Source organism: Protopterus annectens, chromosome 14.part0 (assembly GCF_019279795.1).
Source record: "Protopterus annectens isolate FY-2018-M chromosome 14.part0, PAN1.0, whole genome shotgun sequence".
NCBI lineage: Eukaryota > Metazoa > Chordata > Ceratodontiformes > Protopteridae > Protopterus > Protopterus annectens.
In genome coordinates, this window is record NC_056748.1 from 329,569,972 (window position 1) to 329,596,853 (window position 26,882).

Below are 26,882 nucleotides of genomic sequence, written 5' to 3' on the forward strand. Positions count from 1 at the left end.
CTACAGTGTAGACAGGTTCACATAATTGTTTGAAAGGTATGAAGTCTATTGTAAGTCAGAGGTGTAAAGGAAATGAATTTCAACCATTGGGTAGGAAATGGTTGGAAGCTAGTGAGCCACTTGCAAATGAATATGCCTGAATAATGTGTTTTTCTCATTGTGGCAATGACCAGTGTCACTCTAAGAAACTTCTCACCTACTTGTATTATCCTGAGCATCTGCAAAGCACAATGTGCATGTGTGCACAGGTCAATAATCCCTGAGAGGATATATATATATATATATATATATATATATATATATATATATATATATATAAATGTATTATATGTAAATATTCTATTCTACTGGGGTGATAATGAACAAATGTGCAAGCACGGTTAGGCAGCATGTGGGTATTAAGCACATTTCATTACATTATTCACATCCTAACACCACAATGCCGTGCTATGCTTTTGTGCATTAAGCATTATGTGCTGACAAGTTGAAGGTATGTGTCCATGATAGGTGTATCATAATTCTCTGGAGTATTACCTGATGAATGGCCATGCCTTCCATGGACAATGATGTTGACAGGGCTACCTGATAATGCAGCAAAGAAAACATATTTCTATTCTTGTTGCATAGATACCACTTGGAGCACCTGATTTGGGACTTCTGTGAGCATTGCCAGTAGCAAGTGGATGCCTTGCGCAGTCCTGACTGGGTGTTATTAGATTCCATTAGCATGCCTTACTCTGGTAACCTGTAGTGGTGCCACTTTGACCTTCTTAATCAATGGGAAATAGAAGTCAGAGCAACAGCCCATGAGATATATTCTAAGCAGTTGCAATTATTGACTGTCATTTAAATTGTCCTGCAATTTATATATGGTAATATTGGATGTGCAGTTTGCAATATTTTATATATTTTTTCAATCTCTTACAACTCCGAGGCTGTTTTGAAGAACAGTCTTCTTTACTAAAGGAGAATAGAGAGTGTTCTAGGTGAAGGTTTGTATGGATATTTTTATTACATATTTTGTTAATGTTTGTCCTTTTGGCTTTTTCCCGGTAAGGGGTCGCCACAGAGGAACTCTGGTCCGCTAATGATTGGCAGTAGATTTTTACGAAACGCCAAGGTGCCAGCTTGATGCCCAACCTTCAATGAAGACACGCCCATTTACACACCCGTGTCTTTTGAACGCTACCCAACCGCGGGGAGGACATGCAGACTCCACACAGAAGGCACTCCCAAGCCACACCGAGAATCGAAAGGGAGAACCTCTTGCTGTGAGGTAACAACGCTATCGCCGTACCACCACGGCATTCTGTTAATATTCATTATAAAGCTGCCAGTTATGTGTGCACATTGACAGAGTATACACACTTTAGCATGCATTTTAGTATTTAGTTTCATTACTGCCTGTTACATATTGTTAGTAGAATTAGTCATACACATTATAGTAACATATATATAGTGCATACAAATCTGAAGTGAACTGTGGAATGACTGCCATCATAACAATTATAGGTATAACAACAAAAGGAGGTAACATGTTAGGACAGTAATTGAAAGCATTGCTGTTATGGGCACTATTTCTCACACACTTAAAAGGACGGTACATGACACAGACATACTGCACACTGACATTTACACATCTACATCTGCCTACCTGTACTTATGACCTGAAAAGTGGTTTTAGAACTGTAGTTGCACACAGCATCTAAGCACACTGTGTAATATAGATGGATCTTTTTTTTTTCATTTATTGGAGGGGTCATTTTTTGGGGGGGTTAAATGTATGTGTGCTTGTCATGAATAGGCAGTTCTTCTGGGTAGCTATTTACCATATGAGTTTTTTTGAGGGGAGGAGTTTGAACTTTCACCTTGTTGTTAGATTGTGGACCCCACATCAGTTTTTGGATGTAATCTCCTGGCTAGTAACTTTCACATGCTTCAGTCCTGCAGATGTGGGTATTGTTAAGTTCTGTAGTATGCTTGTAGACAGTGGCTATGACTTTTTCTGCCTTATGTTTATTGATGTTTTTGGGTTTATTGGTTTACTTCTCCCTAGTTATGTTTCTGTTTTCAGCAGCATCTCCAACAGGTTCCAGGCCTGTCTTCCCATCATGTGTGGCAAGGGAGTAGGGAGGTTGTTTCCTATGTGGCCTCTGATGGTTGTGAGAGTGGGGAGGGGGAGTTTATTGACAAGTGGCCAGAAACCAACATCAGCCTCCTGGAGGGGGTCCTTGGGTATTTTATAGAGTTATAGCTCTGCATGGCTCTGTTTTCACCACCTCGGGTAGCACCCAATGGGGAGGGTGCTCAGTGTACTGACTGACCTATCTGTGGAGTTTACTCACACAATGCAGGTAAGGGATGCTTATACCTATCCTGTCTCCCATTCTGAGTGTTCTTCTTTCTTGTGTGTCCCCTCCCTTCTCTATTTGTTATCCAGTCTTCTCCATCACCATTGTTCCCCCCTTGTCTATATCTGTATAATTGCACAGTCCCTCCAAGTGTATAAACACCTCCTCTATCACTCTTTGTCTCTATTTTGTTTGTTTGTGTGCCCATTCTTTTAAACCTCAGTCTCTTTCCATCACTTGTCTATCCTTACATCATTCTCCTCCTTTCCATTCCCAAATAAAAAAATGGGCGCATGTCCCTGAAAAAAGATATCTTCCTCTCCTCCTCCATCCTGTTCTTACTTCCGCTGTTTCCTCTTCTGTGCTCCTTTGCTCATATCCCCATTCCTACTTTCCTATGCATCCATTTCTACACTTTTTAAATGTCAAGATATGAATGTAAACAATAGTGTAGGCCCTTTAATGTGGCTTGCAGGCTTTCTTGTAGTATAGCTATATAGTACATGCACATAGGTGTGTACCTGCTGATTACTCAGCTGTTTTTCTAATTTCATTTTAACCATAGTTAAGGCCTGACACTTCTTTGGGCAAATTTTCCATTTAGCTGCAGCATGAGTGATAATATTCTAGCTAGTGACTGCTTAAGCTACAATATTCCAGCTAGTGATTTAATAATAATAAGCTTTGGAGTCACATTGTGCTAAGAGGCATACCAGCATGATCCTCGGTGTGATTGCTGTAAGCTTGTTTCTGAATCTTATGGTATGTCTCTGATAAAGATAGACAGTTTACATTACACTTCTGTCACGATCTTTGAACTGTCTCGCAGCATGTGGTCATTCTTGTATAAATAAAAATCACGTTAGAGAATGTATAAATATGTTATTAGCTGTACTTGAAAACAAAATGCTTGTTAATATACTCTGGAAATATCATCCAGGTGGGTTAATTTCCAAAGCATGTTTGAGTGAGATACTTTCTACCACACAAGTTTCCTGAGGAACATGTTCCAGTTGCACCTTAATTGGTTCAAAATGTGTCCTTCATATGAAATTCGTTATTATGTCTGTGGCAGTCTGTGACAGTTTACATTAAGCATACACATTACACATTACTCAAATGGTTCTCAGAAAACATCCGAATGAAATACAAAATCCATCATGCATCCCAGACAGAGTGCATATAATGTAAATACTCTGCTCCTATACTTGTTATATACAAGGCAAACAATTGCTTTATGAAGTTAGGCACAGTCAGTATTCCTTGTCTAGATAAAGTCCAGTGAAAATCCAGATGAGGATAGAGAAGGCAGTCTGCAGATTTCAGACAGAAAAATTAACATTTTTCAATTTAATTACATTTCACTTACAGTGTCAGCCAAAGAAGTTGAAAGGGATGTACGCAGTAGGTACATTTTGTAGTTTTATTGTAAAGAATGAGGCATTCATTATTTTTCTTATCCCTCTGGTATTTCAAAGTGATCTGTATGGTAAGGTAATAGCTGTATTTATGAAATTAGCTCTTGTCAGTAAGTATTACAGGGGAGGCACTAAACCTATGTAGGGAAGACTGCACTCTATAAATGTGGAAGAAACAATTGCATTAAACTGGAAGTCTGGGGACTACAAGGCTCCCAGAAGCCAGTGGGGTTCTATATGCTCTGAGGTACATTTTATGCTTCTTTTTAAACAACCTTTCAATCCTTTGATTGCCTGAGCAAAAATCATGATTAAGGGAAGAAATGTAATGTCACTCTTCAAGTTTGCTTCCTTTCAACACACCCTAACTGACCAAGACTACAGTATAATGATTAAATTAGACTGGGTGTCTAGGGGCTGTGAGGTACCCAGAAGTCGTGGGAATGTAGAGACTCTGAGGTGCATTTCTGAGCTGCTTCCCAACCTTGTGATACAATAATGGCATGAGAAAAAAAATCATGCATAATGAAATAAATTCAAACTTACTTCTTTATTTCAAAAATAAAAATAAAGGCCGCTGGCAGCAAAGAAGTTCCACAAAAAACAGGTTTAATTATTCCAGAGACAGTAAAGTAAGCACTTTCGTCTTGCTCCAATGATCAAAACTTCCTCAGACAAAGAAACTTTTCAAAAAAAGTATTATATATACAAATCAATTAAATCACATGACTGTGTTAATTAAATCTTAAAAAGATATACATCCAAAAATACAACCAAAAATACAATTGTGAACAATTTCTTAAAAATGTATACAAAATGTATAAAATTGTTAAAAGCAAACAGTATTTAAATAACAGAGAACTATTTAGATAAATAATAAAAAAGGTACAATAATCTAAGTATACTGGACAAGGTGAACTAGTCCTAATGTGTAAAATAAGGAAAAATTATCCTTTCACAACTTCCATTTATACATAAATGAAGCAAATTACCTTTGTAGGTTCTTTAGCTTTAAGACACAGGCTAATGAACACATGTCGTTCAAGCCTGGTAAACTGTAAGCGTTCAATTTAATTTGCACAGTAGTTCACATACTTCTAACATCAAAGTATAAGGCCCCCCCTAGGGTTATGCTCTATCTGATCTATGACTCTAAAGCTGAAGTTGTGCTGTGGATGTTCCTGAATGTGCTTGGCCAATGCATTCTCCACTTTTAGTTTCTTAATACTGTATGTATGCTCATAAACCCTGTCCTTGAACTTACAGTCAGTTTTGGTGATGTAAAAACAAGGACAAAGTTAACAGGTGGCCAGAAAAATGATGTTTTTAGATTCACAATTAAATCTCTTGTTAATATATTTTTACCTCTAACAATAAAGGTATTATGACTTCCATAAATCTGCAGTATGAGCATGCCAGGGGCTCTCACTGCTGGGGTCTTAGCTCTCTCCAACAAACTTTTATGATTGGGGCCTCTTCAATATGTAATCCTTGGGCCTGACTGAACAATAGGACCCAGGTCCTCATCCGATGTTAATAAACTCCAAATCTTATAATTTGTCGTATAATAGAGGCATTGAGACTAAATGATGTAATAAAAGTGACATTAAATGAATCTGACCTCCCTGGTTGAATATATTCTGTCAGTATATCATTAGGGTTTGGTCTAGGTGCTAAAATAGGAATAAAAACACCATTAACCCTCTTATGTTGTACTTCAATCAACAGCTCTTCAAGTAATTGTGGGGGGTTACCATGTTTTAAGAACATATCATACAATATTTGACATTCAACCCAAAATTCCTTTTCATCAGAGACCATGTGGGCCACTCTTACCAGCTGGCCTTTCACAACAAATCTCTTCTGTTGGTAAGGGTGGCTACTGGTGAAGTGAAGGAATGAGTTGGAATAAGTGGGTTTCCTGTGGATCTTTGCTTTATATAGTTTACTACTCCTATCTTTGTGTAATTCCACATACCTATGTCTGTGGGTATAACAGTGTAGAGATCTTTTACATCAATAGTCAAGAATATAATATGGTCTTTATACTCAAGATTATTGATGTTGTTCAAAAAAGACCAAGAATCTTTACAAATGTGGTCGACTTGTTCAACGAATCTCTTCTACACTGTGTCCACATATTTTGCTATTGGGTAGGTAATGGAATTTCTCCCATTCACAACAGGTTGAAGGGGTGGGTCCTAGAAGTCCTTGTGGACCTTTGGGATTCCAAAAATCACTGGTGTAAGAGGGGCCAAGCTTGACAAGTAATTATATAGTTCTAGAGAGATTCTGGATTCTATAAATAAGTCATTAAGAAATACCTTGATTTTCTGTTGTGCTCGATTCACTTCATTTAATGAAGCTAAATCATAATTATCAGTGTTAAGCAATTTTAACATGTGTTCCTTATAATCATGCTCATCGAAGAACACAAGACCACCTCCTTTGTTAGGCTTTACAACACTTACATTCTGAAAATTTAAGCAGTTCAGGCTATCCCAGTCCTGTTTAGTAAAGTGCAATGCTTTATTCAAGGACTTATATTTGCTATTGTCTAAAGCATCACATAAGTCTAATTCACAAACATGCTCAAATATTGATAGAATTGGGGATAATAGTGGATTGAAAGCACTTAATACTCTGCATTCTTTCTTCACAACAGGTTGATTCTTAAACATAAATTCTAAATTCAGTTTATGAATAAATAATCTTAAATCAACAATTGTTCTTGCCATATTCACCCTTTGATCAGGGACAAATGTTAAGCCCTTAGCTAACAAATCTACCAAAGCAGTATCCACGTCCATACTAGAATAATTAAAAATTTTAAAGTCACAATCACTATTAAGTACAATTCTATAAGTGCTGGAATGAGCATCACTATTCATGTAATAAAAAAACAGCTAGGTTGTCACTAGCCAGATTAATAGTTACCTCTGCATTGACCAATTCTCTCTCGGGCCCTTCCCATTGAAGGGTCTGGAATTGCTTGTCGAGTTCGTCTGTTAGTGGCTTCTCCTGTGAAAATTCTGTGAATTGGCAAAATTAGTCTCACGGTTAACAGGGACACTGTTCTGGCAGGCGGGGCCATTATAACCTTGATTACAATTATTGTTAATGTTCTTATTAATATTTTTGTTTCTGTTGATGTTTCTTAAGTGACCATTCCAATTAAAGCCCTCTAAATACTGTCCTCCTGTATCCACAACTGCCTCAGCATAACTACGTCCTGGGGAGTCAGTATGCAGCCTATCAGAAGCCTAGTTACTCTTGTTACTATGGGAATGGCTCGGGGGGTTGAGCTATTCTTGTGTAGGCAGGAGTTTTGGATGAGCAGTTCCTTTACTGTAATCTGAACTGTCCCATTCTAGTTTTTTGTTTTTGGTAGCTTTTAATTTGATAATTTGTCCATTAATGCTCTTAAAAATATGTTGACACTCATATATATATATATATATATATATATATATATATAAATATATATATATATATATCGATTAAAATCAATGTCATTCTTAATACGCTCATCCAAGGTGTCAGTTTCTTCATTCAACTTCTCAATGATCATAGAACAATGTCTGATGAACATTTGAATTAGCTCAAGACCTTGTTTGTCAAATAAGCACAAAAGATCATGGCGAAATGGTGAATCGCTGACTAAACCCATTGGAAAGTGCCAGAATCTCAGACCCTTAGGTACTTGGCGCCATTACAATCATTCTTTAAAATACGCTATCTCCAACTGTAATTTCTTTACTTTGAAAGATTTGGTAATTAAAATTTTCAAGTTCTCCACAATACTATAGTCACTGTCACCAACCGGGTTATTAGTCGCACAAGAGCTGCCTTCAGTTAGAACAACAGGCTGGTCTAGCCAGTGCTTTAAACCAGGAAAGACAGTGTTCACATGGATGGCATTTGGTTGGATAACCCTTGTTTCAGTCTGGGTTATCAACTGCGTTGAAGAAACATGTGATTGTTGCATGTTACTATTACCATTACTGGCATTAGGTCCCAACACAGCGCTCCCCTTCGGGTCATCCTCGCCGTCCAAAGTCAAAATAATTCCACTGCCTCGTACCACTATGTGGTGACCATTGGGTTCCATGGAGGGAGTGTTTTGGGGCAAATTGTTCACGATTGTTGTTAGATCATCCACCTTCCTAGTCAAGGTATAAACAACCTTAACTAACTGCTGGATATCTAAATGATTCAATCCAGGGACATTCAAGTGTCCATTTTCTTGTGAAAATAAAAGTTCTTGAGTGGAATTTGCCCTGGCTGCCATGCGGTCACACAAAAAAAACACAAAGTAAACCATTGAAAAGTATACCACTTCAAAAATAAAAATAAAGGCCGCTGGCATGAGAAAAAATCATGCATAATGAAATAAGTGCAAATTTACTTCATTTCAAGAAAGAAATGAGTTGCATCCAAAGCTTAATACTCAAGTTTGACTACATGGCAGTTCACAATAAATTGTGAAAACAAATCATTGTGATGATATATAAATCATATCTGGGAATAGTACTTGCCTACTTATTCCCCTCAAAAAAGGTAGTCACTTTCTAGATATCCCACATGGTGTTAAATTGGGATGAAATGAAGGCAAAAATGGCCACATTCAGTTGCTTTTGTCATCATCCTGCGTACCTCTCTGATATTAGACTAGATATACCACAACAAGCAAACGAGAAATAACTTGTTATACCACAAGAATAGAAGACTCCACAGTGACCATAAAGAATTTAATCCACTAAAAGACGAATTTCACAGTAACAGGAATAGACAACCAATGTTATAATCTCCTTCTCTCTAGCGCCTCGGCAAGTTAGAGAGAAGGAGATTATAACATTGGTTGTCTATTCCTGTTACTGTGAAATTCGTCTTTTAGTGGATTAAATTCTTTATGGTCACTGTGGAGTCTTCTATTCTTGTGGTATAACAACATGATATTAGACTAGGTTATAGATGAAAAAACAAATAGAATGTAACATATTTGCTGTCAGACATGTATAAACAGCATTCTTCTTTAGGATCCCCCAAATGATAGACAAGTATATATGCATCTAATGTTTGATTGTTAGGAAGTGAAAAATAATGATTGCAGTAATGTTTCCAACTTGTTACTTTAGACGTTATAAAGAATACTGTTCCTGTACAAACTGTAGTAACCCTCTGTGTACCTGCCTGAAGTTTGTGATGAAAGTTAGTGACCTCTGAGGTGTGGGAAAGTTAAAGAAAAAAGTGACACCAACCCCAGCTCCCCACACAAGCTGTGTACACCTCTGAGCAGGGCTGGTTTTAGACTGAGGTTCAGTGCACTGGACATTACTAAATGTGTGTCAAAATTTCCTTATACAGCCTTGGTGTGTGGAAGTCCCCAGCCACCAGAAGCACTGAAGGTCTGGTGTTCTATGGTGCATTTTACCTATTATTTTATTTATTTATTTATTTGAGAAGTAACAGTTTAAACTGAGCAAGTGACAACCCCACCAACCATTTATAGCCATTTCTGTATACAGTTCATATATCTGATTTTGATAAAAGAGCATGGCCAGGTAATGCAATTCACCTTTGTTCCAAACAGTTGCCGCACATTAAAATATTCCAGGTTGCTTTCAACAAATCACATTAGTTCTGCAAATCCAGAATAACAAGCAAACAACAGCAGACAAATAGTCATTTTCTTCCAGAGACAGCCTCTGCAAATACACCTATGTGTGCTTTTCAGGTGCCCAGCTAAGTAACCCCTCTTGCTTCTCACAAATGCACACTGGTCTTGCAAAGCTGGGTAATTTCTGTTTAATCTAAGCAAACGACAAGAAGGACAGTTTTTTTCATTCAGCCAATCCCAATTTCCTTCCAGCAGTTATAGACAGCTCTGTGTACAATTCAAGAACTGGATGGCTATGCAATATACTTAATCTTTGCTCGGCATAAACAGTTGATATACATTAAAGTATTCCAACTTTCACCAAACAAACACAAAGCTAGAATTATGAGTGAACAATAAAATGTATAACTTTCAGGTATATCCCTGAGGATTACAGTCAGCCCATAAAGCCATACACTGAAGCTTCATCCTTCACGTTCCTCATAAAATGCAAGCTGATGCAAAAACCTGCTATTCTACTAACATTTTACCAGAGAAATATTTAACATTTGTCCATAATTTTGGGCCTTTGGTCCATCTCTCTCTTGTCTTATATCCAGCTCTGTCCTAACATTTATGGAACACATAATATATTACTGAAAATATCTAGTAAATCAATGCCAACATCTTTGCAAAAAATAGAAGTGATAATACTTACCTCACTGCTTGTGTTTTCTTACTGTGCCATTCCTCTCAACTATCTGAATTTTGTAGACTGTTCATGATGTTGTCTAATATTTTTAAACTATCCTTAGTAAACAAAATTAGATTTTTTTGGAAAACTGCTGAAGGTTACTGTCAGTTAGTAAAGCCAGACATTATGAAAGTCATGCTTCTCACTGTAAAAAAAAAAGTTGTGGCAGCCCCAGGTTTCCACAAATAAAGAAGCTGCAAAGTATGCTTTGCACCTATATTTGAACATTACAAGGTTTCTGCTCTGTGATCTCATAGTGTTCAAGCCTAATGTGGCATGATTTGAATGGTCAAATTAACTGGAGCACTTCCCTCCGGAGTACCCACTGTATTGTGTGTGTGTGTGTGTATGTTTTCTTTTTGCAGGGGTGTTTTATTTTTTATTTATTTATACAGCAAAGAAATTCCAAATTTTATTGCTCTAAAAGTAGCTAACTAACTAAATAAATGAATAATTATGGCAATATTGCCTCTAGAAGCACAGTGCTCAAGGTGTCTACCTAGTTGGCTTATATCTAAGGCCAAACCAAATAAGAAGTTTATGCAAACAGGTTGCAAAGGCTAGGTTCATTTTTTTTCTTTAACTGCAAAAGGACAGCGGATGGGGCAAAAGTCCACTAACCAAATATAAAACTCCATCAACCTCTGAGGGAGAACAAAATAGCTACAGATAAATCTACCAAGTGTAAAAAAAATGAGCAGTAAAAGCCAGATGCATTATTCCGGATTTTCAGGATTATGCTCTTTCGTTCCTAACAGGAACTTCATCAGAATCTAAAAAGACTGCATATATCACTTCCTGATATATAGGCCTCCTTAAAGGTACAATATAATAATACATAAACAAGTGAGCAATAGTAAAAGCAAGTAAACAAAAATAAAGTCTGTCCATAAACATGCCTTAACATCAGGTGGTGGTCCACTGCTGTTGCCTTGTATAGGGGTTAATGTAAATAAAGAAAATAAACTTTAAAAACATGTACCTCTTTCAAGAGTGTTAAAAAAGCATGCTGTGCCATGTATGTACAAAATGTGTGCACCATATAAAAAAGAATAATATATAATAATGCAAAATCTAAACATTACACTATTTAAAACATTTAAAAAATTATCTGAGCAGTTTGTTAATAAATGTCTAACAAATACAATACTAGGTGTTTTTTATAGTTTTACATTTTAATTTTTAATACTGAGTGAATTGATGTCATGTTGTTCATGCCAGGTGGATTGTAATTGCCATCAATCAAAGTATAAACTATCCTGACACTTTAATTCCATCTGGAACAGATGGGCTCATATCTAAGATTTCAAGAAAGCCAACTTTCAGTAACTCATATTTGCACTACAACAACTAACACTCTATGAGTTACAAAAAGAGTTTGGTAAAAGGAAAATAGATTTGAGTCACTAGAATGAATACTAGTAAAGAGGCCTTGGAAGAAGAATTCACTGTTCTAAAGAACGTGTTCACTCAGGGAAGCTATCCAGTAGACTTTGTAAACACTATTAATATGGACAAAAACACAATGCTGCTCCGGAACAATTAAGGCTGTCCTTTTACCACGAACCAATACTGCTGTTGCAGTTACAGGGAAAAAAAAAAAAAAAACGATGTTCCAACGAATAGTTTAAATAATTTAATGAAAAAATATTGTAAAAACAGAAAAAATAATGACTGATCAGTCATTATTTTTTCTGTTTTTACAATATTTTTTCATTAAATTATTTAAACTATTCATTGGAACATCGTTTTTTTCCCTGTGACTGCAACAGCAGTATTGGTTCGTGGTAAAAGGACAGCCTTTATTGTTCCGGAGCAGCATTGTGTTTTTACTGTGGTTGTGCTGCTACCTTTGACTGTGAGGTTACTATTAATATGGAAATACTACATGAATGGGGGAACAAACACAAATCCCTGCTAGGACTAGGTTTACATCTAGAAAAGATAAGCATGGTAGCTGAGAAGCACTCCACTGATGATAAGTAACATGATTACAAAATGCCACTAATTGTAGAATATAATGAAGTAGCCCGTTATGTTAAAATATTATCAGTAGGAACTGGTGCATTATTAGTTCTAACATCACCCTGTTGGACATTTTGGGTTCTGAACCAACATTTATTAGTGTACAAAACAGCACACAATTTAATGTAAATTTTCAAGAGTTATGGTACCCGTACTAATGGACCTGGGCACAGTAAAGGTAGCACTCCATGTGTGATGTATAAATCATGCCCCCACATCACCAAGCAGAAAGAAATCACTCTTGACAATGAGCTTAACAGCAACATTAGGTTTGCCAATAGTAGTTGTGCCACAATATGTTTATTCTATCTAGCAGTCTGATCAAAACTGAGCGAGCATTTCACAAAAGAATACAAGAACATCTTTATGACATTGGCAAGGAGAACACACAAAATGTTTTGTACAGATACAAGTTGGTTTGCATAGGCCATTGTATGTATAAATTTGGAAAACTGGAAAAAAAAACCCAGGGACTGAGCAACCTTATAAATTTAGAGAATTAAAATGGCAATTATGATTAAATGCAATGGTTTAAGTGGCAGAAATCATTACTGATTGTAACAATATTTTAGCTGTCTCAGAATTCAGGCTACTTTGGGACCTTTATAGCACTGAAAGTTCTTATCTGGATTAAGAAGTAATCTAAAATACCTTTAAGATATAAATAAGTCAGTTTCAGTTTCTCTGGGTGACAGGGTCACTGATGTATAGTGGAGAAGATTTAACCATAGTAGGGTGCCTAAATGTAATCTGTTTATTTTTTATTACTTTATTGTGAGCTTTATTAGAGGTAGATATTGACTAAATCTTTTTGAAATGACTGAAACTTAAATGCTGACTTACTTAACAACATTTCTAAGCAGAAGAAATGTTGTTAAGTAAGTCAGCATTTAACAACATTTCTAAGCAGAAGAAAAACAGTTCCATAGTGAGTGACGATAAGCCATAGTGAATCACTGGGAAAATTATTTATAAAGACTGAGAGTGGCTGTGGTCTTGAAACAGAATCCAAGGGACTCCTGTTAGCATTAAAGCACTACTGAAATAAGTAATACCTCTCAGAACTGAAACTGTGTGGGCCTGGACATAGTCTCTGACCTTTCCAATAGGTCCTTCAGCAATGCTTGTAAGAAATACTTTAATAAAGTGTATTTTATGAGCTACAAATATAAGTGGCCCCTTTTAAATGTCTTCTGTTATCAACACCTTTTCCATGTTTGAAAATATAGTCTCAGTAATTGTATGTGTTGGTATATTGGTGTAATAATGAGGTATGGAGAACTATGTCATGACTGGGTTTAGAAGCTATTGTTATTAATGCATTAAATTGTTTGACTACAGCTACTTTTTCCAAAACTTTAATTAGTAGTTGGGGATTAGTTATGGACCTAAAATCTGAAAATGTACATTTTTGGTAAAGGATGAATGAGTAATGTTTTAATTTACACATTTTAAATAGGTTTGGATGTAGTTATTGAACTGAATCCTAAGGAATTTAGTAATGCTTAAATGAGAACGATTCAATGAACATATGTTATAAGCTGCAAGATAAAATGCTCCTGTTACATCAACAAATACTGCATTTGTTAAAAGGTTTATCCATATTTGCAAATATGACAATAAATGGACATAGCTGTTTTCTGTAGCCATGTTGAAATCCATGTAATGAATGGTTCAAGTGGTCATTATTATAATAATTTAATATAATAATTTAATTGTGCCGCGGCGCTATAGATCAGTTTTTAAAAGACTGGTTGGTAGATCCTGTTTTAATTCCAAGAGCCATCCTTTTAATAATGAGACAATACCAAATAATATGGAGAATACCTAATAAGCAGTACATTGGAGTATTCATATGACTCCAATGTGCATCAGCGTCAGGATTAATATGTATTAATAACCAGGAGAGCGCTTATGTTTAGGGTTACAGTGCACAAAATCACCCAACAAAAATGCTTTGAAGATGAAACAGTGTTTTGTAACCCACTTATAATGCTGAAATCATAGTTAATGTTTTTCATATATTTGAAGATTACAGAATCAAAGGCTATTAAAATCTGGAATTGTATCTAAATAATAAAGAATGTTTTTGTTTATTCTTTGCCTACATGAGTAAGTGAATTGGTTTATCTCAGAACCTTTTCAGAAATGAATTGGACACAGGGGCAAGGATAAACTCAAAATATGTGGTGAGTTTAGATTAGCAGGTCAAACATAATCTATTGGGAGGTAGGAAGAAGCTGGAATACAGAAGGGAGACCCATTCAAACAGAAGAGCAGGCATATTCCACACAGACAATGACCAGAAGTCAGGATTGAACCATGAAGCTAAGTGACAGAGCTCTGAATTGGGGAACTACTCTGCATCCCCAATAATCATGTTTTCTGGCTTATTACGATGCACTAATCACTGACTTGAAATGAACCTGTGCGTAAGATAATCTCTGCAGAGACATTTCTGGTACCTATTGCCAATATGTATTAGAAGGATGGGATCAAGGCTTTGCAATTTCTGGCTCAGAGAGCACCCAGAAAGAGTTACTGGAATTCATTAATGACTGGGAAGGCATTTTACAGGAAATTTCTTCATTCCAAGATGGAACGATCTGCTGCAGTCTGGGCAGCCTTGCTGAGGTTTGGATTGGAAAAGCAAGTCGTTCTGATTATGCCTTTAAAATAAGGTGGTTAGGAAGGAGACAGGCAAAGTGAAAGCTGGAGTAGGACAGGCAGTCATGTAGAACAGATTGAGAGCAATAAAGGACAAATGCATAATAAGGAGTACTGAAAGTGGTGGAATTACACAAAGAAAAAAATAGACTGGGAACAAAGGCAGGACAGCATGCTGTTGGAGATGGTGAATCATGATGAGTAGCATCAAAACCTTGTGCAGGAAAATGGCTGAACTACAAATGGTAATAGTGGGTGAATGGGTGGACAGATATGTTTGGGGAAAGTGAAACCTGGGTAAATGATAAAAAGTTAAAGGGACAAGGTGGTCTGAGTGTATATAAGTTGTTCAACAGAGCCGAAGGAATAGAATGGGGGGAAGTTGTCTATGTGAGACAAAACATTAACTAGAAGTTAACAGGCCAACAGGCAAGCATATTCAGGAGAAAGACGTCAAGAGCATTGGTTTGCTCCTGTTTCCAAGCCTGCAAGGATTTGTCTCTATTCAGCACAAGCTTTTTTTTTAATCATGGTTAAAGTGTGGAATTTTGTCTCTCAAGTATTAATGAACTATAAGAAAATATAAGCAAATGAAAGCATGGTATTATTTAATGGAACACATTTCACAACACTATAATACATTTCACAAGATATGTCTCATGGTAGGAGACACAGCACCCATATTAAATACTGAGGTTAATGACACTATGAATGGCACAGCTAAGTTTCCAGACTCAGTATCAGATTTAACAAGCACCAGCCCAAGTCACAAATCAGAGCTGTAACTAAGGCAAGTTGAAGAGGGCAGCTACACCAGGCACAATTGACAAGAACTGATGATGTGGGAGTGCAGTATTGGCATTAATTTGTGAAGCTGTGAGGACATTGCACCTTCATAAATCAATACCGATACTGCATTTGTGTTCTGTGTGTGATAATTTATCTTTGTTTCATATAACAAGTAGCTTGCTACTAGTGTAGGCAGAGCTTTTTTATTTATTTATTTTTGTTAGTTTTCAACTTTGAGATGAGGAGGAAAAAATGGTCTTTTCAAAGCTGAAGACCAAATAAATAAATATTTAGATATGCTGTATGCTATTGTGTGTTAAGTTCTATGACATTTATTCTGTTATATAAAGCTAGACATTTCCATTGCATATATCTGTGTCTATTCCTGTCTGCCAGTCTGCATGGCTGACTGATTTTTGTATTAATGCTGCAAAAGCATTGTAGTGGTAGGTGTTCTGCACTTGGATTTACAAATTGAGAAAATAAGAAAGAAAGAGAGATGAGAGAAGACAGACATAGAATGTTGAGGCATCTAATAAGAGGGTCCCTATTAGATTGACAAAAAATCAAAATCTCGAGCGGCTGACAATTCAAAAATGCCATTCTTCGAAATCGCTATTGTGAGATCACTGTACAATAAAGATTGGAAAATTTGCCCTTTCCTCACTGTAGTGCAATCTCGGAGTTGGTATATATAATTGGGGGGGGGGTGTACCTATTTCGAAGAACGTCATTTTCAACTTTTAAGCCATTCAAGATTTTGAAGTTTCGTTCATATAATAAGGACCTTAATAAGATGGGATTTGAGGAAGTGGTATATCCAAGATGGAAATGGAACATCTATGACTTATGACATGTGCATGGCTAATACAACCATTTCCAGACAGGTACATTTAACCCCTTCTGTAGACAACATCATTTTAGATATCAGTGCTGCAACTTTTTGGTAGGCTGTATCTAACAGCAGGGTATTACCAGATGAGACTGCACCCTGAATTTAGAAAGGCAGCTTAGTCCTATGAGAAAAACAGTCAGTGGAAATGCAACATTGAAATTAACCAAATACCATAAAACAAGTATTACAGTGTATACCTAATATGTGAAATGTTGGTAGTATTACAATTCAGTTTAAAAACACATTCAGATTACAGTGCCATTTGAAATGCAATATTACAAAGACCTGAAAAAAAATGGGTTTACACTAAACAAATGAAAATGTAAATCAAAAAAGAGTTTTAATGTTACTGATCTGTGCTTTCAACCAGACAGATCTATAAAGTGGATAAACACTATCTACCATGCATCTCCCCCAAAATACCACAAAACTCTAAGACGTCCATTAGGTATGGCAAATTATGGTTTCAGATTTGCACACAACTTCTCTCCTCTGGCAGAGCTACTAAGAAAGTTAACTAACATCTTTCGTATTGAAAGAAATACTTGTTGAGAGTCACAGACAAGTTTTGTGCACCAGTATTGAGCTAAATAGCAAGCAGCCCATCACACAACGTGGCCTGCACTTACTTGCACATGTAACAAGAATTGCATCTCAACTGTAGTTTGAGAAAAGGCTGCATAGTAATGGAGTTGTGTGGCATTTCTAGAGGAAAAGCATCAGGAAGATGCGGTGGAGGAATCACAGTATAATAATGGCCAAGACATATGGTCCCCACTGTTGGAAGAGGTGTTATTGTCTCCTGTGACATCCTCCACGTTGGCATGATGCCCCTAAACCCTTGTAAAACAAAATGTGGAGATCTCAGTACATTTATGGACCTGTTAGTAGAATAGAAGAAAAATAATAAGGCTCATAGTAAAACTTTGGTCCTCCCTCTCTAACCTCTGCTTCCCTCGCTTAAAGCACACCAGGATGGCACTGCCATAGGCTGCTGTATCGAAATCTGCTCGACAGAATGGGTGATGCCAGTAACATCACTCAGAATTTTGGAATCTGATGCCAGACATCCATCTTGTACAAAGGAGCCATCATAATGACCCAGCAGGTGCTCCTTAAAGTCCTAACAGAGGAAGAACAAGGAGATCATGCTCTCCCTCAGACATCAGGCAGGCAGGCAGGAAGGCAGCTTGCTATTACCAGCACTTGAGGATGTTATGTCTGCTTATGAATGTTCGCTTGAGGAACAAAATGGTAGCCTTGTGTGCATTAACACACATTTGCAGATCACATGATGTGCATCATAGCACTACTATGAGGCACTATTAAATGTGTGTCACAAAGAGCCAAGGTGCTACAAGCAACACACCCTCTGTGCATGTGCTTAGTGTACACATGTGGCCCTAGTTCTGGGAAGGGCATGGTAGCACCAGTCAGTGTGTGTGTGGATAGCATATATTATTAACGCATTTCCACCTGTGTTGGATTCTTCGTATAATTCCATTTCACATTCAAGACTCTTTATGCAATCCTGATATCTTTTAGGGATTGGTTTCCTTAACTAAGTGACTTACCAATTAATAATAAGCAGAACAAGAAAGGAGAAGGTGAAAGGAATACAGTGACAACAGTACTGTAGTCTAGGCTGTCCTGCAGTAGAAATATTAATCAATGCCACATTATTCATATTTTAATATTTACATTCATATTTTCCTGAGAGAGATGCATATTATGGGGAGGGGCATGGTTTGAAATGCAAAGGTGGGAGAGAGAAAACTACATTGTCAGTGTCCATGTATCGTACACTATACTGGAGCTGTTACTGGTAGTTTGCTAGTATTTATGAAAATATTAAATATTTCTAGAGCAAGTGACTTACAAAGTACTGTATGGCATCAGGTGAAACCTTTGATGATATTGAAGAAAACTAGTTAATATTTGCACTGTAAGTTGTACATGTTGAGACATTCTGTCTTGTTTATGTTGTTAATCATATAAATATACATAGCTTTTCACATTCTAAAAAATCTCTACTAAGAAAGGAATGTCTTGCTGTCATGTGAAAGCTCAAGTGTGCCTGAATAAAAGTCCCTTGATATCATATGTGTAGGCTGTACAGTTTCCACTATATGAAAAGTTGTTTGTGAAACTTTGAAGAAAAATATAATTTTTGGATTTGTGCACATTAGAATACATTGCAATATTTATGTGAATACCACAAAATGCACTATTGTCACTGTAAGAGTAGATTTGCTGTCTGCAGCAGTTTAATAGCATTTTCTGTTCACAGAATATTTATATTTGCTTGAGTTGTGCTGTCTAACTTGATTTTTTTCAGAAAAAAAGTTGCTAGAGGTATGGCATTCTGCAACTAAATAGTGTTAATGAGTCAGGTGATTCCGAGAATGTTCTCATTAGCATAGCTGCCATGCTCAAGCATGCTTATTAGCATGATATTAAATACCTGCACCATTTTGCATGAGAATGCTTTAAGATTAGCAACTGTAGAATAATTTTTTTCAGAGTAGGACTCTGAGATAGGAATAATGAAGGAAAACAAGATGCCTGATAATGTACCTGTGTACTTTACTTGACACCCATGGTGGATGGCAGTATGAAAGTGGTGTGTAGGACTATGGGAGGGCACACCATATTTACACAGGGAAGGACATACCATATAGAATATGATGACTTCTGTACATGGCATGAGGCATAACAATGAATTTTAAAGGGGGAGGAAGGTGTGCAGAGCACTGCAGGGGGGGTCAATATGTTGATGCAGGTGGATGGCGTATTAACATGCTCTATCCTGCAGAGTTTACAAGGGGCAGAAATGCTATAAAACTACTGGAGAGAGCTAACTGACTGCCTAGTGCATCTATTTACAGGACATCCACAAAATGCCAAGAGCATACACTGACTAACATGTGAATCCAGAGCTGTATAGACCTTGGAATGAGATCACTAGAGAGGCAGCAGCTTGAAAAGTTCACCATCCAAGAGAACAAACTAGTACTTCAGTCCTGCTTTACACATTACCTGAGGTGGATTATAATAGGGTGATTCAGGCAGCCATCTGGGGTCCACAGTTCTAGGGGACTAATGGCCAGCCAACAAATTAATCTAATTTAAAAATTATTGTTATGTTCAGAAGGAAGCCGCGGTGGTACAGTGGTAGCATTGTTGCCTAACAGCAAGAGGTTCTTCTGTTCAATTCTCGGATGGAGTGCCTTCTGTGTGGAGTCTGCATGTCCTCCCCGAGGTCGAGTGGCCTCCGAAAGACAATATGTAAATGGGCGTGCCTTCGCTGAAGGTTGGGCATCGGGCTGGCAACTTGGCACCATAAAAATCTACTGCCAATCATTAGCGGACCGGAGTTCCACTGTGGTGACCCCTAACCGGGAAAAGCCAAAAAGACAAACAACAACAACAACAACATTGTTATGTTCAGCACTGCTAACTCATTTTAGTTAGCTTATGTGCTGAACATAATTTTTATATCTTTTAGTATAAAAAAGTGTTAAAAGAAAGGTACTGTGAGTATTTTTTCTGTGTAGTCACAGTGCCTACAATCTGCACATGTGCAGCATGGTCTGTTGATGTTATTTATTTGTTTCTAAATAAATAAATGTGTCTTTACTTTAAAATAAATAAATGGCCACCAGTGATCCTATGTACAGTGCCACAACTTTCTGCTTGTGGTCTTCCCATGATTCACTGGGAAGACAATAAGCAAAAAGCCCAGGAATTTTGAATGGTATAGTCAAAAGCTACAGATTGCTGTAGAGAGGATCACAGTAAAGTGAAGTAAGTATTCCAAGAAGCAACTAAATATAGCAGTAGTAATTGGAGTCAGTACTGGGCTGTAGGTTGGCTGTGGATGAAAGCAGCTTTTTGTAATTCCATGTTAACCTCTGACTAGATTATTTCTGTGTGAAACAAATTTGAAACTGCCCCTGATTTTACAGACTGTCCTTGACTTTGCCTCATATTTTTATGTCTGCTTAATAACATTTTTGGTTCCCTGGCAATTGAGAATTACACTCAATAATGGTTTGTGGTTGTGTGTGTGCCATCTGTAGATAAAAGTAACTTATCCTCTTAACATTTGATCATTTTAATGCAACTTGTTGATTGCTCAGTCTAAAGCCTGGTTAAATTATTTTCTGATTACTTTCTATGAGTAAAACAATGCTGAAATATTTCCCTAATTTTGCAGGCTGCCCCGGACTTTGCTTCATATTTTGGTCTATGCCTCATAAGATCTTTGGTATTCTGGCAAATTACTGAGGACTACAGCCACTAAATTTGGGGGGGGGGGGTGAAAGCAAATAACCCTTTCATCATTTGATTGCTTTAAAGATTGTCTTTACAGGACTAGTGTACATTTGATGGCAATGCATTTAAATACTTATTCTCTGGTGACTGTATGAAATAAAATTATAACTGTCCCTGATTTCACAGAATGTTTTTGAGTTTGCCTTATATATTGGTCTGTACTTCTAAAATGTGTTGGTTTGTAGCAAGTCATTGAGGATTACATCACTAAATGGTGGGGGAGGTGCTGTAAATAATAGCAACTTACTCTCTTGTCATGTGCTCATTTTGAAGTCCAGTTTTACAGGACTAGTGTTTATTTGTATGAAATACTTTGGAAATTTTATTCTCTGTCAGCTGTGTGAAACAGAATTGAAAATGTCTCCAGTTTCACAGAATTTGCCTAACTGACTCACATTTTTGGTCTGTGTCACATAAAGGTTTTAGTTTCCTGGCAAATCATTTTGGATTGCAGTCAACAAATGATGGCAGATATTTTTTCAGATTTCCTGTAATTCAAAAATGTATGACAATCCAAAAACTGCTATTCTAACAATTTTTAAATATAAAAGAGTAATATTTAAAATTTGTTCCTATTTTGGACCTTTATCCCTCTTGTTTTGGGTTTATCCCTGATTCTAGTCCACAGAGGTTGAAAGACACGTTTTATATTAGTCAGATGAAGTTTGCACGATAGAGTGACTATAACTGTATTGGTGTGGGCTGTTTCTGGATGAAAGTAACTTACACTCCAGTCATTTGGTCAGTTAACCATCTCACTTTACATGACTAATGGTGCATTTGTGTGAAATAAGTTGTAATACGTGTAGCTCTTGTTGATGTGAAACAAAAGTAAAACTGCATAGATATCAACTGTCTTCCTTTTTGCAGACTGTCTCTGGTTTTGCATATAATTTTTGACTGTTCTTTATACCATTTATGATTTCAGGCAAATTACTGAGGACTGCAATTACTAAATAATGACAAATATGTATGTTTCAGATGTCACATCCTTCAGAAAATGCATGGTAATGTAAACAACTGTTACTTTAGCAATTTCCAGAGGAAATCTGTGCTTCTAGGTCTTTGTCCCTCATTATTCTTTGGCTTTGTCCCTGAGTTTTGGGCTAAGAGGCTGAGAAGTATTATCTTTTGTAACAAACAGTTGAAGTATACACAGCAAAATGGCTGTAACTGTTGGGTGGGGCAGGGGCTGTCTGTGGATGAAAGTCACTTCTCTTCTTATTTGCTTCGTTTAAACAGCCTGGTTTTGCAGTGTGCACTTGTGTGAAATGGGATGGGTTATTTGGACTACTGTATATTTCCATAACATCAACTTGAATATATATTATTGTTTAACTATTATTTTATTACTATCAGGCATTTGAGGTGTGAACAGTCAAAACAGGGTTATAATTGATGGATACAAGGGCTGTCTGTGAATCAGATGGATTTGCAGGATTAGGGGGCATTTCTGTAAAGCTAGTTATTGTGGGCATTTGTATCACAGACAGATGTTTGAGGTGTATACAGTCAAGTGGTTGTAACTGATGAACAAGAACAATTATGCCTGATCTGAGGAAAAAGTGTGTGTGGGGAGGTCCATGGTTTGAAAATCACCTGGGACACATGTTGCCCTTAATCTGCCACTGTACATGAGATTTGTATCCTGGGCAAAGATAATAAAGACAATATTTACTACAACCAAAATTGTCAGGGGGTGGTGGTGGTGGTACAAGTCATCTTGCTGTGGATGCCTATAAAAGTTCTCAACAACAGGTGCAGAGATTGGTAACTGATATTTGAACAAGGCATTAGACATTGCCAAGGACACATCCACAAGAAGAGGTGGAACACTAAGCACAGAAGCCCCTCACAGAGGTGGAGGAGTTTCTAGTGTTCCTATCTGAGGAGGGGAATGGATCCTCATACTCAGTGGTGGCTTGGATATGGGAGCTGGCTTGGTGATGACCACATGTCTGTATGGAATGATTGAGGTTACAAATAGCCATTATATCTCTATATTTTACAGTGCACTACATGCGTGCATAGGCATATTAATCAAGATGCTCCTGCATATCTGTCCTACAGGTACCTCTGGGCTGCAAATATTACACTAAGCACAACAACAAATGGATATCACAATATGTTAATCATGCATTGTGTCATCCACCAGCATGCCTGCGTGGGGGGATCAGGAATATCTTTGAATGTTACTACAGATATCTGATACATATGTTTCTAAAGATTATACTTGTGAATGGTCCAGGACAATAGGATAGCATATGTTACTGCTGAATGTAATGTGCACGTGCCAGTCTCATGACACAGTGGCACTGTCACCAATGCTAACATAGTAGGAGTCACACATATCCACACATACAAGGCTGTGAGAAGAGACAGGGCAAACCACAGCCTTACCAGAGTTAGGCAGATTGTCATGTTACTGTGAGACTCACCCAGGTTAGACATGGGGCCTTATCACATATGACATCTGTGAATCATACTGCCTCTGATATGTGCTTGTACCCCATAGAAGTGAAGCTTGAAGCTACGGAGATTACTGGTCAGTCCCTGACCTGGGAGTGAGACCAAACATAAATTGTCAGATGTGCAGATTAGTGATTTAGGTACATACAGCTGCTACCTACACCATTGTGGAGATGGTGAGTGTACTGCATGTCCTACGTGATAAAATGCAGTGCCTGCACAGTGACATGGAGTGTACGGCAGGGAGCAGACAGTGCTGCCTATGTCACTTGTGGCTTATGTTGCCTCTACTGGTACAGACAGAACACTTTACCTATTCATGGCCATCACCCAGGTCCTGGACACCAAATACGTGTTGGCTTCCATCACAAAGCACACTATCAGGGTGTAAGTGCAAGGTCTCTGTGTCATCTCTGTCATAGGCCACCACGTTCCACATCAGCAATGTTCATGAAACAGAAGGTACACCGTATCACTACAGGATGTGATCCTTGACACTCCACAACTTGCTATCAGAGTACTTGGCTGCCATTTCCCATAACTCTGATCCATATATTAACATTGCTTTCACTTGTCATTGTGCCTCTTTGACTTGTGCAAGTGATGATGACTGTGTCTTTTCCAACCACAAACCTGCATGGGCAAGATTATGTCTGATGCACAGTGTGGCAATTTATGCACTGTCTTGCATAGCCTGGGTGGAATAATGCATATAATTTTATTCTGTGTTGTCTCTGCCATGGCCCATAGTAAGGGATCAGATGCAACCTCCCTGCTAGTGCCACAATGTACTGTTTCTGTTCCTGCCTCACATGCGATATCATTGCTGCCTGTTTATCCTCCAGTTTTTAACCTTGCTTCTAATCTGCTCCTTTTACTGATATGGTGGACTCTGCTTGACTGTATCCCTGCTGCCATAACTGTTTCTGCAGTTTCATGTTATGCAGCATGGCACACACAGCAAACATTTCGCTTCAAGTTTCTGGGAATACTGCGCTGCCCAACTGAACACATCAAGACAGTGGAAAATCCCTTCAGATGACCAAAAGATTCAACCATGCTCAATGTCTCTGTCTGGGCAGTGATGTATGCCATCACTGTCATGTTCAGGGGGTTGCAGAAGGGGTTCATCATCAACTCCAAATCATCATCTTCACACACAGTAGTGACAGTATTATATGTGGCCTCAGACCTGCTTGCATAGTAACTATATATATTGTTTTTTGTATGTGCATATGTATGCACCTACCGGCTAGATAACCCTATGGTAAGTCCCCCCCCATGATCTGTTGGCATAGGTTGGATTTGTGCCATATGGGTCATATGTGGAACTGCCTGGATGGTAAACAGAAATATTGTAGATTATTTCCTGAGTATTACAGACCACCCAGCAGTTGAGGAAGTGGAAGCCTTTCCTGCTGAATTATTTAATGCCCCGTGGTTATATGGCCCTGTTGGCAAGGCATGTGGAATCTTTGGCATCCAGGATCTCAGAGAAATAGGGTAAGCTGTAAAACACCCACAGAGTAGTGGTTTTCTCTTTTCCAGACCTTGGAAATGCTATATGCAACTCCATATGCAGCAGTATAATATTGAGGAACTGGTGCAGGATACACAAAGTTGATGCCTGCCATATTCTTAGTGTCTCCTCTAGGTCACTGTAAGGTATTTACTGCTAGAATGGCTAATGCTACACATACCTTAGTGTCCACGAGGATAAGTAAGCAGGGCTTCCCCCCAATTCAACTTGTTGGTGACACAATTCAACAAGCTCTTATATGGTCTCCCTCACCACCTGTAAGCAGTCCAGTATCTACTGGTTAGGTAGGTTCTGGTAAGAAAGTAATTGATAGTATGGTACTACCTGCAATAATGCAGAGGTCTGCAGCATGTCATATTGCTGACACTTGGTCCTGGAGCAGAGACTAATATGTGCTGTTTGGCTATAGCTACTGCTACTACAAGCATTGTCAATTGCCTATAACCACAAAAGCTCAGTGTTCAGAATACGTCTGTGCCACAGCACACAGCACCTTTTTTATGTCTCTTTAAGCCACCCTATTAGATGTCATGTTTCATATAATCAGTTTGCCTCACCTTGCATCAAGAATCTTATTTTCATATCACTATCTAGTTACTTGCATACCACACTATTTTACTATTGTGTGGCTCCCTAAACTGTAGCTTTCATCTATCACTCAATGTAGTTCCCAGATGTAGTCCCTCCATGTCCTTAGCTCTTCAAATAGAGAGAGAAAAGAAAGGAATTCAGCAATGACTTACTGTAGATAGCAGATTGGTGCATTGGCTTCTACAGCAGCCAATGCATGCTTCTCTCAGCTCTTTGAGTGAAGAGCAAAAAAAAAAATGCATGCAGCATGAAGTCTCAGTTGTACCCACACAACACTTTGCAACTTGGGCATTTGCCCTCTTTGCTCTCTTTTTGAGAGAGAAACAGTTTAACTCAACTTAGTCCTTTTATTCATTCTCTACCAAACAGGGCTGCTTTTCATAGTAAAACATGCAACCAAGTTCATCTGTAATATTTCACCTTTGTATGTCATGGCACCTTTAACTAGTCCTGTGTGGTAAGCTGTTCTTTTATGTATGTTTTTAACAATATTTCAGAAGCATATGAAGTATGTGCTTCATACTGTACAACTCCTTATATACTAAGACTAATCCATACTGTTCATTTCTAGTGCTTGTCTCCATTTTGTCTGTCTCTTTCTTACTTCCCGCATTCACCATTTTACACAGACATTGTAATTCCTGCATGCCATCTTGCATCCTATATCTTTGACATTTGCTTTCTTTTCTTTCTATTCTAGTTGCATGTTTTGTCAGTGTTCCTTTTTAAAGCATTTGCTCCAGTCTTGTTGCTTAGGCAAGCACTTATTACCTTTGTATGTCAGTCTGCCATACAATTCATGCTTGGTTCTTGGGATAAGAATGCATTCAATCACATCTTACAGCAGTTCTAGGATTTCCCTGACTGTAACACGGATACTACCTGCTCATCTAGTATTTGGTTATGTTATTTTGAGAGCAGCCTCTTTTCTATACTTTTACAACATTATACCACCCATCGACTTATGGTTCACCATGCCTCTGTGTCATTCTTTGATTTTGCAACTTTCTATTAATCTGTTCAACTCCAGTATACATTCCCAAATGCTTTCATGAATTGTTTATTTGTTATTTGAAGTATACAAGTTCTGCCACTGTCAAAGACTTCAGTTTCAAATTCTTCTTTAAAATTTCAGTAATTTCTTTGAGTAATTCTTTTTTTTATTTTGAATAGTTTAGGTGGTGATACTAAACTGTGCCATGGTTTGATAGTTGTGTTATCCATTACATTTACGAAAATGACACTTTCTTACTTTCTAAGATAAACTTTGCTAAGCAATATATCTCCATACTTAAAAAATTTACATTGATAGCCTCATTATATTTTAACACAGTCTTAACAAAAGTTATCACTTATTTATTTTGTGGATTTGTATTTGAATGTTGAGAATTTTTGACAATTTCACTAGGGTAAATAGTAGTTTAAAATAGTTTTTTTTAATAGTGA